The 17,191-nt window shown below is 41.3% G+C and overlaps 1 long non-coding RNA gene across 2 annotated transcripts in view; it reads right to left on the bottom strand.

Moving 5' to 3' along the window:
* LOC116653662 overlaps positions 1-17,191 on the bottom strand; it is a 424,305-nt gene that overhangs the window by 360,389 nt on the left and 46,725 nt on the right. For both annotated transcript variants that reach the window (XR_004307914.1, XR_004307915.1), the window contains exons 2-3: positions 15,249-15,452; positions 12,367-13,896 (exon numbers count right to left, since the gene is read on the bottom strand). This is a non-coding gene — a long non-coding RNA (uncharacterized LOC116653662). The remainder of the gene's footprint in view (positions 1-12,366; positions 13,897-15,248; positions 15,453-17,191) is intronic.

Genomic DNA, 17,191 nt, shown 5'->3' on the forward strand with positions numbered 1-17,191 from the left:
TTTTGATCTTTTTAAATAACTTATTTTTCCTGAAAAAAAAGAAAGAAAAAAAAACAACAACTATATTCTGGTGGCCCTCTGCAGGAGATTGCCTACTGGAACAAAATCCCTTCACCACGGGAAGGAAGAAGGTGCAAGATAATATTATTCTTTTCTAACTCTAAGGACAAAAGAACTGTTGGATGAGAAAATGCCACTAGGAACAAGAGGAGATTAATCCTCTTTCAGGTTTGTTGCGGTGTTATTGTTCCCTCTCAGATACAGACAAATGTATAGGACATGATTTCACACGTCAAAAACTGGCTCTAGTGAAACAAATCACAGATGGATCCAGAACCAAACACTGAAAGTCATTCTCCAAGCAGTTTCCAGATGCTTTTATTCCCCACTACTGGGAATCATGCCTTTAGTTCAAGGCGCTGCAGGGACCTTGCCTCTTTTGTCTGCTAGCTCAGATCCAGTACGAAAGAGCCCATCCTTATGTCTAAAAACACCCCTGCACATTGCCTAGACCCAGCTAGTGGTTCCTCAGCAGCACAGCCCTCTTTTCCTGTCTCCTTTTTGCTGGCGTGGGTGTGAAGCTTTAGTGCTCAATCACTAAAGTCTACACTTTCAACAAGGAAGACCAGCCAAGGCCACAGCTGTCATTCAGCTCGAAGCATTCCCAAGCCCTCCTAATTTGTGTCAGTGTTAGGGTGCTACCCTGGGATGCACAGTGGTTGCTTTGAGATGCATCATTCTGAGATCCAATTAAAAACCATGAAGTCTCTTTAACACCAAGGCTTTCATGCAATAGGCCCAGGTTTCCACTAGGGCTAACAGGAGCAGAATTAAGCTAATTTATTCCTGCATTTGCTTCACGTTCAAGCTCCTGAGTTTGCACCCTACAAAAAACCTTGGGCTTCTCAGCACTGTTTTCTGTACAGCTCTGTTATTGTGTCCACTTTAGTAGGACTGTTCTCTAGAAGACAGTTTCTGTCTGAATTGATTTGTTACTGGTCTCCTAGCTCTGTTTTTGGTGTGGGGTTTTTCTGTTTTGTTTTTGTTTCTTTGGGTTTTTTGTTTGGTTTTTTTCCAAAGCACACTATCTCAAACTGCGAAATTTATTTTGGGTTTTGCAAAACTCAATACATTCTAGGAGAGTATCAGGCCTTTACGACACTATAACACAACGGAAAGCACAACAATGGCAGCACAGTAGTAAAGCCCCAGACTTCAGCAAGCGAGAATATATGCAAACATGACAGCTGTAGATAAAAAGAAAACAAGCTGCTTACCTTTGAAAAGCCTCAGGTAGGCAGGGTGCCTCATTGAAATCCCTCGCCTCCACTGCCAACCATTAAATGAGGTCTGGGAAGGGATGGAACCTGGCTCCACCACTTCTGATCACTCAATGCATTGCATGCACCTGAGCTCCCCTGGGTTGGCCCTGCCTTCCCACCAGGTGCTCATTGATTGCTTCAAGCTGTGACTCAGCATTTCCACTATTGCCTTATATCCACATTTTCACCTGAAGTGATTACGCTGAGGTTTAAATCTCGATTTGACTTCCACTGCAATGATGGGAGGCTTGGAATGAAATATCAGGTGTGAAACACAAGGATTTTTTTTTACCTTTTCTGAACCAGGGAAATAAAGCTCTGTTCAGTAAAGCGCACGGATAGAATTCTGCAGCAGCCTCCATATCCACAAGCTCTCAGCCCTGGTTACCAAACAACTATCTTTCCAAGATCCCCACTGTTACATAGAATTGGAGTACACTGACTAAAAATCTTTATCACTTTAAGGTTGCCTTTTCTTTCTTTCCTTTTTTTTTTTTTTTTTTTTTTTTGGCATCAGATTTAAGAATGCTCATTCAGAAAATTAATCTTCTGAGATTAATTCTTTTATACATATATTTCATCAAAACAGCAGCTCAAGAGCTTCTAATCTGGCCAGCAAATCCTGAAACTGATAAAGAAGCAGAGCTGTGATTTGATCACATTACTGTGACAGCTGAGCCAGTAACCAGAAATGCAGAAATTGGTATAAAATGATGCCACTCAACTATGAAATTCAACTGCTCCGTTTTTGACATTACATGCAATTTTGATCTGAAAAGAAATAAAATGCCTTCAGTCACTTAGAATGTACTTTACATCCCTATTATCATTCCAGTGGTGTTGATATCTGTACATGCATGTTTCTTGTCAATAATGTTAAGAAAAGAAAAAAATCTATTTACAGATTTCCCCTATTAAAAAACAAAGCACAAAGACTGAGTTGTTTGGTTAAGATGATCATACAAGCAGCTCTATAAATGCATTTTTTGCAAGCAAAAACATGATTTGTCACATCTCACTTCCTCCAGTTTTCCTCCAGCTTCTACCTAGACCTAATTTGTTCCCAGCTCCTGTGGTAAGGTGATTCACTGAGTATGCATTTAGGCATTGTGTGACTCAGCCAGGTGTTTATGTCCGCATCAAAGAAACACTAAAAAAAGAGAGAAATCTCTACTTTTCCAGTGAATACTTTTTGCCCTCTTCTACCAAATCAGCACTGGTAGAAAGGTGAAGGCGAGGGCAGTAACATACTCCACTATGCTGCTCTTTACTAAGTGTCTAAATCCTCATTAAGGGGTTAGCACAGCTCAATCCATTTCTAAAACGCTTGTGTAGCTGAAACGAATAAATTATTCAGTGCAAACACAGCCATTTTCTAGCAGAGTCAGTCCAGGCAGTATTTTACCTAGTTCATTAGTTCTTAGTAGGCTTTAGAAAGTCAGGCCCAAAAAGGTAAATCAGCCACTGAAGTGTGGGGCTCAGCTGGAATTGGAACGCTGTAAGGTCCCAAAGCTTATGAACAGAGCCTCCCAGCAGCATTCTTCATCCTAGTTGGATGCTCTTGATGCTAATTCTCTATCCTACTTCTTCCCCTTCCTGCTTCTGTCTATAAAGACAGCTTCAAGCAACACAGCCTTTATTTCCCAGGGGGACCCTCCTTTCCATATTTGACTCCAAAACTGCATTCTCCTCAGTTCTATACCAGCCTGTCAGACAAGTGCAGTAGAACCTTTATTGGAACCCAGTGAGTTTGAGCCCTCTGTCACCTCCAAGCAATGTTTTTCAGCCCCAAATGTGACTTTTTAGTCTATGCAAACAAGAAAGCAGAGGCTGATAATTTGAAACTTCCACAGAACAGCTTTCATGTCTAAGAGCAGAACTCCAATAATTTTCTATTATCAGTTCTCAAGGTAGAGCTGGGCCAAAATCCAGCTTTTTCCCCTTTAAATGAATTGGAATAAAAATGAGTAGTCTGTTCCATTGTTCTTGCTAATACTTCGAGTGTTCCTCCATCCCTCAAACAGCTTTGATGTCATCTAGCTCCACTTAAAGGGGAAAGAATGTGTGATTGGGAATAATTAACAAGCTAAAAATGACTGTGTCAGAACATTTGTGTTATTGAATTACTTGCAGCTACCAGCTTTAGTGAGCTGAGGCAGTGTTTAGGCACTATTAGAGCCCTTTAAAGGGAAAAAAGGGGAATAGAGATTTGATGAAGTACACAAAGTTGGACTTAAGAGGCGCAAGTTAATCTCCTGATTCTGCCTCAAAATTCTCATGTGACATTTGGCACATCACTTAGTCCACTTGCACTTCAGCCTCTCCCACATGATCCTCAGCTCCAACCCCCCTCCCATCCCCATGACTTGCCTCATTACAGCATAAGCAAATATTAACATTACAACAGAGCTATCTCTTATCCTGCATTCCTACCTCACTCAGCAGAAAAGAGTCCTGGATTTTGTCAGTGCCTGTGGGAATTACTTTAATACAAATAATATTCAAGTCAGAAGTCTTTCTTCCCCTCTCTCTTATGTAGAGCATTGTTATTTTGAGGAGATGCAATAATAAAACTGCCAGTCTTTATAACAAGGACTGTAAGCAATCAATGCAGAAAAAAAGTCAACCAACATATGTCTCTTTCTTCTGCCACTACAAAGCAAAAATAAAGACATTTCTGTTGTTCCTCCACAACTGATTTAGTATCGCAGATAGCTTAGTCTCCTGTTTCACCAGGAAAACCAGCACACATTATTTGGAAGAACTACCCTTTAGCATAGGATAACATAAAAGCAGAAGTCCAGGCCTTAATAAATTGCATTTCATACCTAGATTTCTAAGCATTTGAGCCATCTCACCCTCATCACTAAGAGGGCTGTTCTACCAGTTGTGCTGTGACCTAGCCCAGGGCTCTTACAGATTTAACCTTTTCAAGGCACAACAAACAATTTAAGATTTGCTTAGACATCCCACTTACCCTCAACCTAATTAGATCGAAACTCCAAAAAAATAGACTGGCTGTTCTATATCTAAGCAGTTTTATAAGGGAGAAACCATATATACGGTTAGACATACACCATGAAAAGCTGGGCTGGATAGCAAAAGAGCAAATTCCTGGGGGTTAAAAGAATGAATGAAATAGCAGAATACTATGTGTGTTCAGAGCACAACTCTTTGTCTAGTACCACACGTTTCTAGAGCCCCCCATTTTCTTTTCAAACCTACTCCTCCCATGAAAGCTCCCTTCCCCCTGCCTCATCACTATTAAATCAGAGCTGGGCCTAGCAACATCTGTAGATCATTAATGTTATCTTCAGTGTCTGCAGCTCATTGCTGTTATATTAACCCTCAGCGTAGACCAGCTTGGAGCTTACAGGATGCTTTACTAAGGAAAGAGCTTGGTAGTGTGAGGGGGAGGGGTGTAAAGAGGAAAAGAAAGTGCTTAACTTGGAGGAGAAGTTTTGAAAAACAGTTTCTCCTTTCTGTAGAGCTATTGTTAGTGGTCTGCTGTAACAAAATGGAATCTTCCTTTAAGAGAATGGAGGAAAATCGGCATGTGTCATAGGGATATCAGTTCCTTTGTAGGCAAGCTTTTTTACTGGCTGTAGCCATTTTGGCTATCTGTGCTGTATGAATTTGAAGGGAGGCGGGGAAGGGCCAAGTTATCAATACGAGGCTGCCAATTTACTACTAAGGACAGTGCTTCAGGCTAAGCTCTTATTCTCTAGCAAATCTTATCTCAAGGAAAAATAAACTTTTAAAAATGCGTGTGTGTATTTCTTGTTGTTTTGGTGTCCCCATATTTTGAGTTGAGGGGCAGAGCACCCAAAGTGAAGGAGTTACAAAGGTTAAACTCACATGAGGTGGCACTGGAGGAACTTCTCCTTGCAGTGAGTGGGGAAGGTTAGGTTGCCTGTAACAACGAATGTAGCCCAGCTTGGTATGCACAAAAGCTATTTGCCTGTCCTGAGTGCTCCAAAGGAAATAACTGGGAAAGGAAATAACTTTTTCTTTTGGAACAGAGAGTCACCCAAAGCAAGGCTCAATGACTCAGCACCCCCTTTTTTTTATTCCCTATTTAATCTGTCCCTGCAAAGAACCGCAGGCTCTGAATACAGTTCACGCTGCTAAATGAGCTTCCTCTCAGGGTATTAAATCCTGTGGGGAAAACACTTGTACTACAGTCACCTGTGTTGTATTTATTCTGCTATGGGGGAAAAAAAAATACAACAACAAAGGAATGTAGCGCCTTCCTAAGAAGCTAACCCACTGCCTGCGACCCTGTGGTCCTTTCAGAAGCTATGGTTAAATGCTCTGCCTTTAACCACATCCTCTGTGTGATGTGTGTGCAGTTTGTATTGCTTTTTGTTTCTTTCCGTCCTGATTGTGGAGAAAATAAAAGGTGAGAGGGGAAGCAGTCGGGAAGTGTGGCTAAGGGAGAGAAAACACAAAGGACCAGCCGGACCACCCAGCTGCCACCAATTTGGAAGGTGTCAAAACGTTAAATATGGGATGCTGCCACTGCACAGGCTTAAAAAGCTTGGGAAACGCAATCGAGAACACAGGGAGAAAACAGTCCTGATGATGCTTGATGGGATCTGAAAATTTGGAAGGCCAGACATGGTAGCAGGATAAATAAACGTGGACTTCTAAAAAAGCCTCTGACAAGTGCTAATGTCCCAGTTTGAATCCCCCATGCTTAGCTGAGGAAGCAGCACAAGATGTTTGCTATGCACCCCCTGACCAGCATGTGTGCACACCTCCCACTGCTGTGTATGGTTGTTCTCTCTTGACTTCAGTTTAGATTTCTTCTTTGAACTTTAGTTCTCATTATTTTTGGACCTGTCACTTTGTTTAGAAAGATTTATTTCCACTGTTCCTTCTCTGTTCTTCCTTTGCCTCTTCTCTTCTGGATGCTTTTTGGCACGACCCATTGCTATTTTTTTTTTATGACTTTGTGTACGATTTCAAAACAGTAAAATGTTTTTGAAGCAAGATGATCCTGCGTTGCTATGCTCATGCAGTAGCTCCTCTACCTCTCCTCCTTTCTTAAGAGTTCATGCTGTACTTCTGGTTTTCACTGTTCATTAAGAAAACAAGTGACTCGGAATAGGAGAGCTCAAAAAATAAACTAAAAATCCCTTCTTTTGCGTGGATAGCTTGATTTTCTTCAGGTTGACTTACCACCATTAGGGCAAACCAGGTGTCTGTCTGATCACAATGGTTTTTAAATACAAGTAAAATGATTTTTTTGTCAAGTAACACTGAAATTGGCTGAAACTGGCAGGGAAAGGGGAACAGCTGGTTAATGTGACCACTGAACTGACACTTCCTTTGGACACAAGGGTTAAGATCAAAAAATGTTTGTCCCTGTATATTTCAGATCACGTTGTACCAAGTCCTAACGACTTCCAAGTTGGAGGCTTGATCTAAATTTAGTAGCTCAAAAAATCATGCCAGTTTATAAATATATACACAAATAGCTTTGATTGGCTGAAATAGTTTTCCTTTGATGTTCTGGGGTGAGGCTCCCCTATGTAAGGTCTGTGGGGGCAGAGTTGGCAGAGGTGCACTACTCTGATTTAAATTTAAAAGCCTCTACAATCAGCTTATGAAAGCTCTTCACTTGATTCAATACAGTAAATGATAGCTATGGATTTTGGATATCCAGAGCATTTGGATACTGGGTAAATTGATCAGCATAGCTTGAGTGTTACTGCTATACTGGGTAAGGCACAGAGCCCATACAGCTCTATGCTTATATAAGCAACGATATGAAGATTCATCTGGTTTCTAGTCCAAACGTTTGTGCTTATCAAATTTTTTTCATTTTCTTTCCTGAATTAAAGTTTCTAAAAAATAAAACAAAAAACTCCCACTTATTTTTTTCCCTCCCCCCAGGATTTCCCGGAGCACTGACGCAGCAACACAATGCTGGAACACATTACAGGTTTAAGCACCTTCCCACATAAGGAAAGTGAGACAAAAGATTACTCAAAATCTTCCCAGGTAACAAAGGTGAGACAGAAGATGACTTAAAAATTGGATGCTTGTTTCAATGCCAGGGGAGCTTTAAAAGAAATTCCACTCTATTTTATAATAGAGGCATCTTTTCTGCCAGGAGTGCCCACTTGCAGTAAATACAAGGGATCTGTCCTGATGAAACTTCTGTTGACTTGAGGCTCAGCTTTTCCATCATAAGAAGAGCAAGATCCTTAGCCTGCACTGTAATGCCCTTCATGAACACTATGTCTCTGTACTTCATTTAGTGCTTTGAACACTTGGCAGACAGTTTCCTTCCTGTTGAACATTTATAAGATTAGAAATGAACTTCATATTGGTGTTATGTGCCTGGTATCCAAAAGATATCTCCTGTTAAGCATCCTCCAAGGAGCCCAGATTTAAATGAAAACATTCTGAAGTGGTGGGGACTTCAGTTTCAGCCAAGAACACACCTGTCAATAGGCCTGGGTGCAGCCCACCATCCAGTAGACTGGCAGCATGTTGGAGATAAACACATCTTTTCAGATACGTGGAACTGAGAGACGAATGTGAATCTCCGGGGAGAATTTAAACAGCACTGCCCAGAAGAAGAGCAACTTCATTATGTGGACCTGGAATGGATGTCACTGAAAGACAGCTGAAAATTGCATTTAGAACCAGGAAAGACCTTAGGCCATCAGGTGTAGCTCTCTACTAAGAGTGTCAGACATGTCTGGGAAGTCCTAATTCTTCTAACTGTAACCATTTCTTACACTTTATCCTGCTAGATGAGTTTACAAGGACCTTATTCCTGTTACTTTAAAATATTCTCCACATTTTCCACCTGACACTCTCCTGTGAGTAAATTTATCCCTACACATTTTTGAGCAAACATTTCACTTCAGCTGTAATACCCCTTTTCTCCTCCTGATGAATGACTTCAGTCTAGTACTAAATAAAAGCTTAACTCCACTTTTAGTAAGCTGTCTCCTGCATCTGCTCCATCATTCTTGAACAGGAGCAGCTGTAATTATACATTAAGTGTAACAAGTGTGCAGGGTTAGAAGGGGAAAACATAGCCAACTCAGGGGGGGAAAAATGGTGGATTCATCCTCTACTGGTGGAAAGAGATCCCACAATCAGAGCAGTTCTATCAACATTTGTAGTGCCGTCGCAATTTGAAACAGACCCACATACATCTGCAAAAATAATTTGTGCAGCAGCCACCGGAGGGGTAATAAAGAGTTTTTTCTTTTTTTAATCCAGTCATTGGTAGAATGAATGGATATTGTCAAAAGAATCCCTTATCCTGTATTAAAAATAAGCACGTCTCACTTCGGCTTCTGCAAGACACAAATACTCCAATCGTTTCCCTTTCCTTTCTGGAGCTCAGAGCAGGCTTTCAAGGGCAAAACAAGGAAGGCCAAATTCTAGTGAGACCTGTGGAATGCAGCACGCAGAGGGTTTTATACAGAGGGTCTTCAGGAATTTCCTCTGAAAAGTGAAAAACTCTTCTCTGAAGAAATAAATTAAAAGCTGAAGGTGGAAGTGTTGGAGTTTAGAGTGGGCTGTGTTAGTGGTCTACAGGGACAGAAGCTGTGAAAGGAGAGGAACTGCTGTCCATCGCTGCTGTTAAGGCAGTCTTTTGTTACTTGTGGTATGGAGTTCACAATTCAATCAGCTCCAAATCCAAGGGAATAGTTCTATACCTTGTGCCTATAGGAGCTAGCTCTGGCTTTGGAGAAACTCCTCTATGTATATCCCAAAAGAGAACGAGGAGGGAGCTGACATGGCACACTGTGGAACCTGACATTATCAGCCCTAGCTCCAGCTCTTCTAACAGGTTCGCACTTCACATGCATTTGCAGCACAGGAATTTGGCATATAAAAACTTTTAATATAATAACCTCCGTGACACCGGAATAGCAGGAATACAGCTCTCGGTGCTGCACCTTGAGCTCTATAGATGATGTGAGCTCCTCTCATTATCTTCACCTGCATGGTTACCCTCCCTGCCCACCCAGTGTTCAGAGCAGCATCTGGCACTCATCTGGGCACAGATTCTGCTGTAGATGCCCTGTCCTTAGTTTAGTTCTAATTGGATGCAGGAAGAGGGGAATCCTGTCCATTAGCCTGTGCTTGGTAGAACTTGTTTCAATTTTATATGATTTTGCTTAGCTCTCGTAAAGTTGATCCCAAAGGGCCCTGTCCATTGCATCAGCTTGCTGCTTGCTTCCATGCTTTTGCTTGCAGGCAATTACCCAAGAGCAAAGCCAAACAAACTAGGCTACCAGAAGGGCAGCCAGAGGCTGTTCTTGCAAAAGAAGCTTCACCCATCTTACCCAGAAAAGGGTGGGGAAAAAGACAAATTCTCCATTAAAGTGCTGGCAGTGGGACACCCTGAATACTCCCATCTCCCTTCTGAAAACAAACAAACAAAAATCATTTCTGTGGGTGTTGGGGACCTGTTACAGATACAAAGGTTTTCCTCCTAGTTTCAGTCTAGGTTTCAGCCTTTAGTGTTTCAGGGACCTGTTAAAGCCAAAGCAGGAGGGAAAAAAAAAAATGTACAGGAAAGCTGCAAAATGAAGCATTCATAAATTCAGAAAAGCCAGATGTAAAGGTAGCCTGATCAAGCTTTGCTCAGCCATTTTTTTTTTCCCACACTTTTTTCTTTTTCCATGCTTTATCACATCCTTCACACTCTTACTTGCATACACCTAATGCATGGTCTACACAGTTGCTAATAGAAGAGATGGGCCCACAGATGATACCATCCTCCTGCCCTGCAGTGCCACAGTTTCATCAGGTTTATGAGCCAAGTGCCATCTTTGAGTGCAGAGCAGTTATTCTGTCCAATGTTATAGCCCTGTTTTAAGTAAAGTCATTTACAAAGTTTTTCCTGTAGAACAATTAGGTTTATTTCTTCCCCCCCCCCCCTTTTACACTTGGGAATTGAACTGTTCTAGCTGAAACTTCAAAGGAAACTGTCTTGAAGCAGATGTTCCACAATGGAAAATTTCACATTGAGCCACTTCAGTGGTAGCTTTAAAAGCAATGGTAAAGCAAAGACTTTTGTGCAAGGGGGAAAAAAGTTAGATGCTATTCCATTGCCTGAGCTTTCAAAACATGGATTGATGGGGCTTTCTAGGGAACTGTGTTCAAACATCTTCCCCTGTGCCCAAATCCTAACACTAACCCATATAGAGGGTTGGGAGCCCAAAGATCTTCCTCTTCCTGAAGGCTCCTCACCACATTCAAATGAAGACAATCTTGCTAATGCCTGCAAATGCAGGAAAAACACAGGTCTTGTATTCATCCTCAGCTCCTGGGAGGCACCAAAGGATGACAAGACCCAAAGGCTCTATTCCAAGCTCAGCTGCGGTTCAATAACCACTGGCAAGTCCCATGAAAGCAGTGTGCCTGAGCTTGCACCCCCCCCCCCAACACACACACACCAGCAACTTGCAGCTCTGCTCCATCCTGTCATCTCTGCTTGGGAAATCATGGACTCTGCTTCCTCAGCAACATTAAAAGCTCCACAGAGACCGTAACTTCAACAGTTCAAGTCAGCAAACTCCAGTACTCCTCTGGCTTCCCAAACACATGGCTGACTGAGGCAGAAAATGAAGTTAAGAGCTTTCCTTATATACAGAATATTAAATATGTGTATTTATAAATATTCTTTTTATAATAAGAAAAATGAAGGACATAGGCATTTGAGACAAGCTGAATATGTTTCTTGCCTTTTACTGCCTCTGACTGCTTGAATTAAACCATTTAGACTAACATTATTCTTTCCAATATATTTATGAGTATGCTACTGTCATGACTCATTTATGACACGGGAAGCTTGTGAAGGCCACGTGTGTCAGAGCCTTTCACTGGTTGGTTCCCTGCTGTCTGACCCAAAGAAATGCCCAGCAGCCATTATATTCTTTGCCTTTATTTTCATGGAAACAGAAAGTGGATTTGAGGTGAAACATCTGGTTTGTTTTGGGTAAACTTTATCTCTTTTTAATGCTTTGTTCCCCCTCCCCCTCCCCCCAATTTTTCTTTCCTTTTTGGTTTAAAGGCCATATTTGAAGTCCACTGGAATTTTTCATCAACTCTAGCAAGTCCCTGGATCAAGCCCTAAATGCAGATAAGGATTTAGTTCCATGAGGTTTTATCTGCCCTCCTGTGATCCCCATGCCTTCTGCATCTGCTGAAGAGATTGACATATCCCTGCATACTATGTTTGAAGGTGTTTCCTGTTTAATTGTTCATGTGTTCCACTCACGCCAACAGCATCCTACGTATTGGAGAAGCAGGGAAGGGAGGTACTCTTTTCCATCATAGACAAAGATCAAAGATAGCAATGGACTTAGGGAAGAGAGCTATGGTGTTGACTCAAACACATTTCAGCAGTGCCAGGGACATGTCAGTTGCATGCAGAAATACAAGCAAGCCTGCATTTTATTAAAGTCTCTATTAGACCATTCAGAGTTCAAAGTATGTGAGAAATTCTCTTCCAAGCCTGCATGTGATCTACTGCTTGAACAAGTTCCCAAAGGAAGCACTATTGGTCCAAGTGACCAGGACACCAGCATTACAGGCTGAGCATCTTCCTTCCTAAACAGCAGGCTTTGGACTGAAATTTAGGGCTTACTACCAGTACTGGCTGACAGTCCCTGGCACACATTGTGGCTGTAAACCTAGGGCTGAAGAAGTTTTTCTCTTGCTGCAAGCAATAACATCCTATGTGCATTAGCAAAAATAAATAAATCATGCACATCTTCTGTTCAGGAAGGATTGTGGCATCCATTAATTCCACTGGAAGATTCTGGTTCTATTCAGACACTAGCTTCTAACCAAGCTTAGTTTAAGCTAAAATTCAGTAGGTAAGTAAATTATATTTAAAGAGTCTCATTACTTTAATTATTCTATTTCTTTCACTACCATAACGAAACTGAAAGCACAGCAATAACAGCAGAGCAGCAAAGGCCCAAGCTACAGCAAGCAAGGGTATGCTCAAATGCAACAGCTATAACAAAAGAAATAAAAGAAAGAAGCTACTTACCTTCAGAAGACCTCAGGTACACAGGGATCTCCAGTGAGACACCCTCATCTCCACTGCCAACCCTTAAGTGAGGTCTGGAATGAAGTAAGATTTCTTTTGTGTTCTTTCATTAGTCTGATCTTCATTGTCCCCTCTACTGAGCACTAAAACAAAGTGTCCATATACTTCCCAATTTCTCCTTACTACCATCAGAACTGACCTGGGAGAAATTAATCTAGTAGAACTGGCTGTCTAAATCAGATGTTGTCTAAATTGTTCATTAGAATTCACTTCCAGGAGATTATGCTTCCTCTGCTGGTTCATTCATGTAGTCTCTCTTCATACTTATTAGGATTAGCTCCGAAGCTTTGATCTCCACTCTTCCAGCTTTTAACCTTGCAGCAGTATCCCACCTACTCCTTGTGAGTGAGTAGGTGATCCTTGGCTGACGCTGGCAATGCACCAACATCAGGTTGTCCTAATGAGGGATTCTCTCTCCCCTTATTTGTGCAGTGCCTCCCTTTTCCACTTTACGTAGCTAAGGAACCTTTCATTTTCCTATGCCAGCTTTCTTTCAGAGGTCCAGCTTACACAGCTCCTCTGGAGGTTCAGCTGTAATCAGAACAGTCCTATGTCCTTTAAGGAAATTTGCTGATCTTAGAATTTTTCCTTGTTTCACATACGCATTCCTCAAAGCCACAATGGGACAAATAGTAGGAATTACTCCAGTTTATGCTACTGTTCTCTATTGCGAGGCTACTGGTGTTCAAATAAACACAACTATCAATGGAAGTCTGAAGAAAATTCCTAAAGCACATGGAAATCAAGCCATAGTGTCTATATGGAACTTTCAGCTACAGTTTCACACCAGTCTTTGGTTTATTCACTAATTTAGTTGTGCTGACTGTAGGGTTTCCCTGTCTTTCTTGGTTTTGACCAAATATGTAGATTAGATGGCAGTAATTGAGGCTGTGGAAGTTCACAAGCTACTGTGGAAGGTCGTGATCAGTTCAAGTTGTCTTCACAGCTATAACAACACAAAAACCCTTTCCCAGGACAGTGCTAATTGATTGCCCAGAACAGGACACTGTACCCCTACAGCCCCTCCAAGAATGCTTGTCAGTGTCTGTGTTTTCATCTTGTTCTCGTCAACAGTGACACATAGTTAAAATAACTTGTTTCTTGGCCTTCAGTCTCTCTGTTTTTGTTTCCTTTATTCATAGGATCTTACAGGAGGAAGTGGATGGTCATCCAGCTTGAAATACTGACATGTTCATACACCATCTGGCTGTTGCTTCAGATCCTCCTGAGCATCTTGTCCAGAAGTGACCTCCAGAATGCCTGTGTGCTAGTACAGATTAAATGTTCAGACAAAACGTGTGAGCAGCAGAGGAGACTGTGCTGTATGAAGCTGTTCTCCAAGGACATTCTTCCACTTGGCCCTTCAACAAGATCTGAAGAAACATCTGGACAAGGATTCATCACGTGATTTTAAATATGCTGATATTTGACTTCAGTGACATGTTCGGATGCCCCTTCAAAATGAAGCACCTACCAAATGAGGATTTAATTTAGATTTATGAGTGTGTTTATCGTCTATTAATGAAGTACTACATAATAACTCAAACCACATTTATTGAGGCTGTTGTGATTATGTAACAGGGTATTATGTTTCTATTAGCTGGCACCATTCAATTACATATGAATTCAAGCAGTTGCTGAGTTTACTGGGGAGCCAGGAGTTGTTCTTAGCATGATTTTGGTGTTGGCAACCTCATGCTTGGGAGTTGAGGTTTATGCTAGGTGACAGCTGCCCGCACTTTTGCCTTATGTCTTCATACTTGGCATGAAAAAGTCACCCTGAAAATGGAAGACCAAGAAATCTGAATACCATATTCAGGAATAGGGAGGTGGGGAGACAGTCCCAGCTTAATGCATCAGGAAGTCAGGTGGGCCAACATGTCTTCTGAATTTTGTCACTTGTTTCATGTAGAACTACAGGTGGAAACTCTATTCCATAGCCCAGGAGAATCTCTTAACCACTGTGTCAGCATCCCCCCCTGTGGTGTGGGAGTCTGTTTTTATGAAAGAAATCTAAACCTTTGAAAGATCTTTTCATCATAACGTAGAAAAGGAACATTTATGAAATCTCAATTTCATGGGGTGGGAAAATTGTTTCCCTCTTTGCTCTAGAGCAGATTGATAAAAGGCTCATGATAGCAATTGAACGCTGGGGAAATTTTTGATCTGTGCAGCTGTACATAATCCTTATTATTTTTACAAGTCACTGGAGGCATTTAGTAGGGTCAACATGGTAAGAAATCTGGACGTGAAAGTGAAACAAAGTGTCTGTCAGAGGGGCCAGATTTTAATTGGAAACCAAATTTAATTTTAGAGAAAGAGGAAAATACCACACTTCTAATGAGATCCAGGGCACTTCAGAGAGCAGCCTGCAAAGAATATTTAAATAGAAAAGTCCTGTTCAGAAGGACCTGTAGTAAATGACTTGGTACTATAGGTTAAGTACAGCTCATGCCTTACAAATGAGAAACCATATATGAAACATACCAGTGACTCAAAGTAAGATTTTGAGTCTAATCCTAACTTTAACCAGGAAACATTCATTGTCACTTTTTGGAGTTGTTCAGATAAGTTGTGTTTTATTCTATAAAATGTTTGGAAGGGTTTGTTGTTGTTTTTTTTTTTTAATGTGAAAGTAGCAAACAATAATTGGAAAACTTCACCTAAAAGAGATGCTTTTAACTTTAAAAAAAACAAACAAATTAATGAGGTGATGGGGAGGACTGTTGTTTTGTTTTGTAAGTTGGATTCTGCACTTTGAAATTGGTCAGGATGTGCAAGACAGTGGAAATGCTGGTACTTACAAATAAGTAAATACTTACAAATAAGCTTTGAGAAGTGATAGCAATGTTTTTCAGGTAGTCTGCTCAAGCGAGGTGAAAACTTCAGCTCAGATTTTGACCCTTAGGTAGTCATTTGAGGAGGAGGGAGATTCTGTGCTCCACACATGTCCACAGCAATCAGAAGGGGGGAGAGGAGGAAAGGATGGTGGCTTTCAGTCTCTGCCTCTTCTGGCATCCATAGTCCTGAGAACAGAGTGGGGAATGCAATGACTTTGGGGATCAAAGCCAGTCTCTGATCTCTCAGTGTCAATGAGAAGCAGAGAAAAGAAGTTTTCCTTTCCTATTTCACCAAGTATGCTTACACTCCTTAAGAAAGCTGAAAAATCTTTAGATGGAGGAAGAGGATAATGTGATCCTTCCCCCCTCAATCTCTTTTCTTCTTAACCAGGGGTTTTAACCTGTTTTCTCAATGTAGCAGCATCTTGAGGTCAGACCCCTTACTTTTTCTTGTGCTGCAACAGTGAGGCTGAATAAATCAACCAAACCTGATGAAATCAAACATTTCAGGACAGAGATCAACAGAAAATATAATTAAAACCTGTCTCTATAACACACATCAGATCTCACTCACTTTTTTTTTTCTAGCTGGAGTGCCCTTGAGTCTGATTAGGGTGGGTTATCTCCATATGAGGGAGCATGGCACAACAAAAAGCAATGATCAGATTAGCAGTCACTTTTTTGCAGCTGAGCTGTCTTTCTTTCTCCCTGCTCTGGGTGTAGAGAGAGAAGGAAATGACACATGAAGAAACCTTTCTTGCCTTCCTTCCATCTTATATCAGTGGATAATGAATTTTTTCAACTGATTAGATGCCCCATTGGTTGGAAAATTTGGAAGCAATCATGCAATTATATCACAAAACCTCAGTCATGTATATTCAGCCAAGTAGAGAAACCAAACTATTAGCAAAAATAGAGAAAGAGAAGAAACGGGAAAGAAAAAAAAAAAAAAAAAAGAAAGAAAAGAAGAAAAAAAAAAAGACTATTTATACTGCAATACTGGTCCTAAAAAATGGGGGGGGAAAAAACACAATGGAAAAATTTCTGCAAACAATTAAAGAAGGGAGAGAAAGGCTCAGGATGGGGCTGGTGTTGCAGGATAAATATAGAATTTATAGCATAGTAAGAGCTGTTTTTGTTGGGTCTTAATTGAAACTACGTTGGTTGCTCCTATGCTGCTGAGCCTCAGTGCTACAGTCCGTGAGAAAAAGAGGGACGGGGTGATTTTCCTAGGAAGGGACTGATGCATCTCACTGAAGAAAACAATGATTGGCAATGTTCATTGTGAGCATTTCGGGCACTTCTGTAAACAGGAATATGTACTTGTGCTCTGCTCCACGCCACAGTGTCTGTGCTCCTGACCGACCCTGTTCAGCCCCATCTGCTCCAAAAGTCATCAGATGCAGATGTACTTCTGCTAACTGAAGCCATTTTCTTGAACTAATACATCTCCCTTTTTCTAACAGGAGGGCTTCTTGCATCTGTTTATGACAGCATAAGGACATGTTGCTTTTATGCACCCATATGCCATTCAGATAAAGTCTCAGAAGCATGATGGTTTAATTGGTAGGAAGATAGAAAAATTTCACTGCGAAACCTCACCCCACTGAAACTTCAGTGGTATCTTTTTGATCATAGTGCTTAATACCTGAGCTCAGAGTTGGCCTTTCTGCCAGCAGCCAGCTGGCCAACCCTCTTTCCAAGGTGCAACCAAAATGTGGGATCTCAAGGGATGAGGGCTTTGCTTGTGGAGGCTGACAGCTGTGGGCAGTGGATGAGTACAGCAAGATAATCGCTGCAGGATCAGCTGCAATTGAAGAAAGGGCGGTTATCTGTTTGGCATGTTCTGTTTGTAATGAGTGGAGAACCACATCTACTTCCCAGAATCCAGGATCTTGGCTTTACCTATTGGATAGTGATAGAGC

Source organism: Coturnix japonica, chromosome 7 (genome assembly GCF_001577835.2).
Source record: "Coturnix japonica isolate 7356 chromosome 7, Coturnix japonica 2.1, whole genome shotgun sequence".
NCBI lineage: Eukaryota > Metazoa > Chordata > Aves > Galliformes > Phasianidae > Coturnix > Coturnix japonica.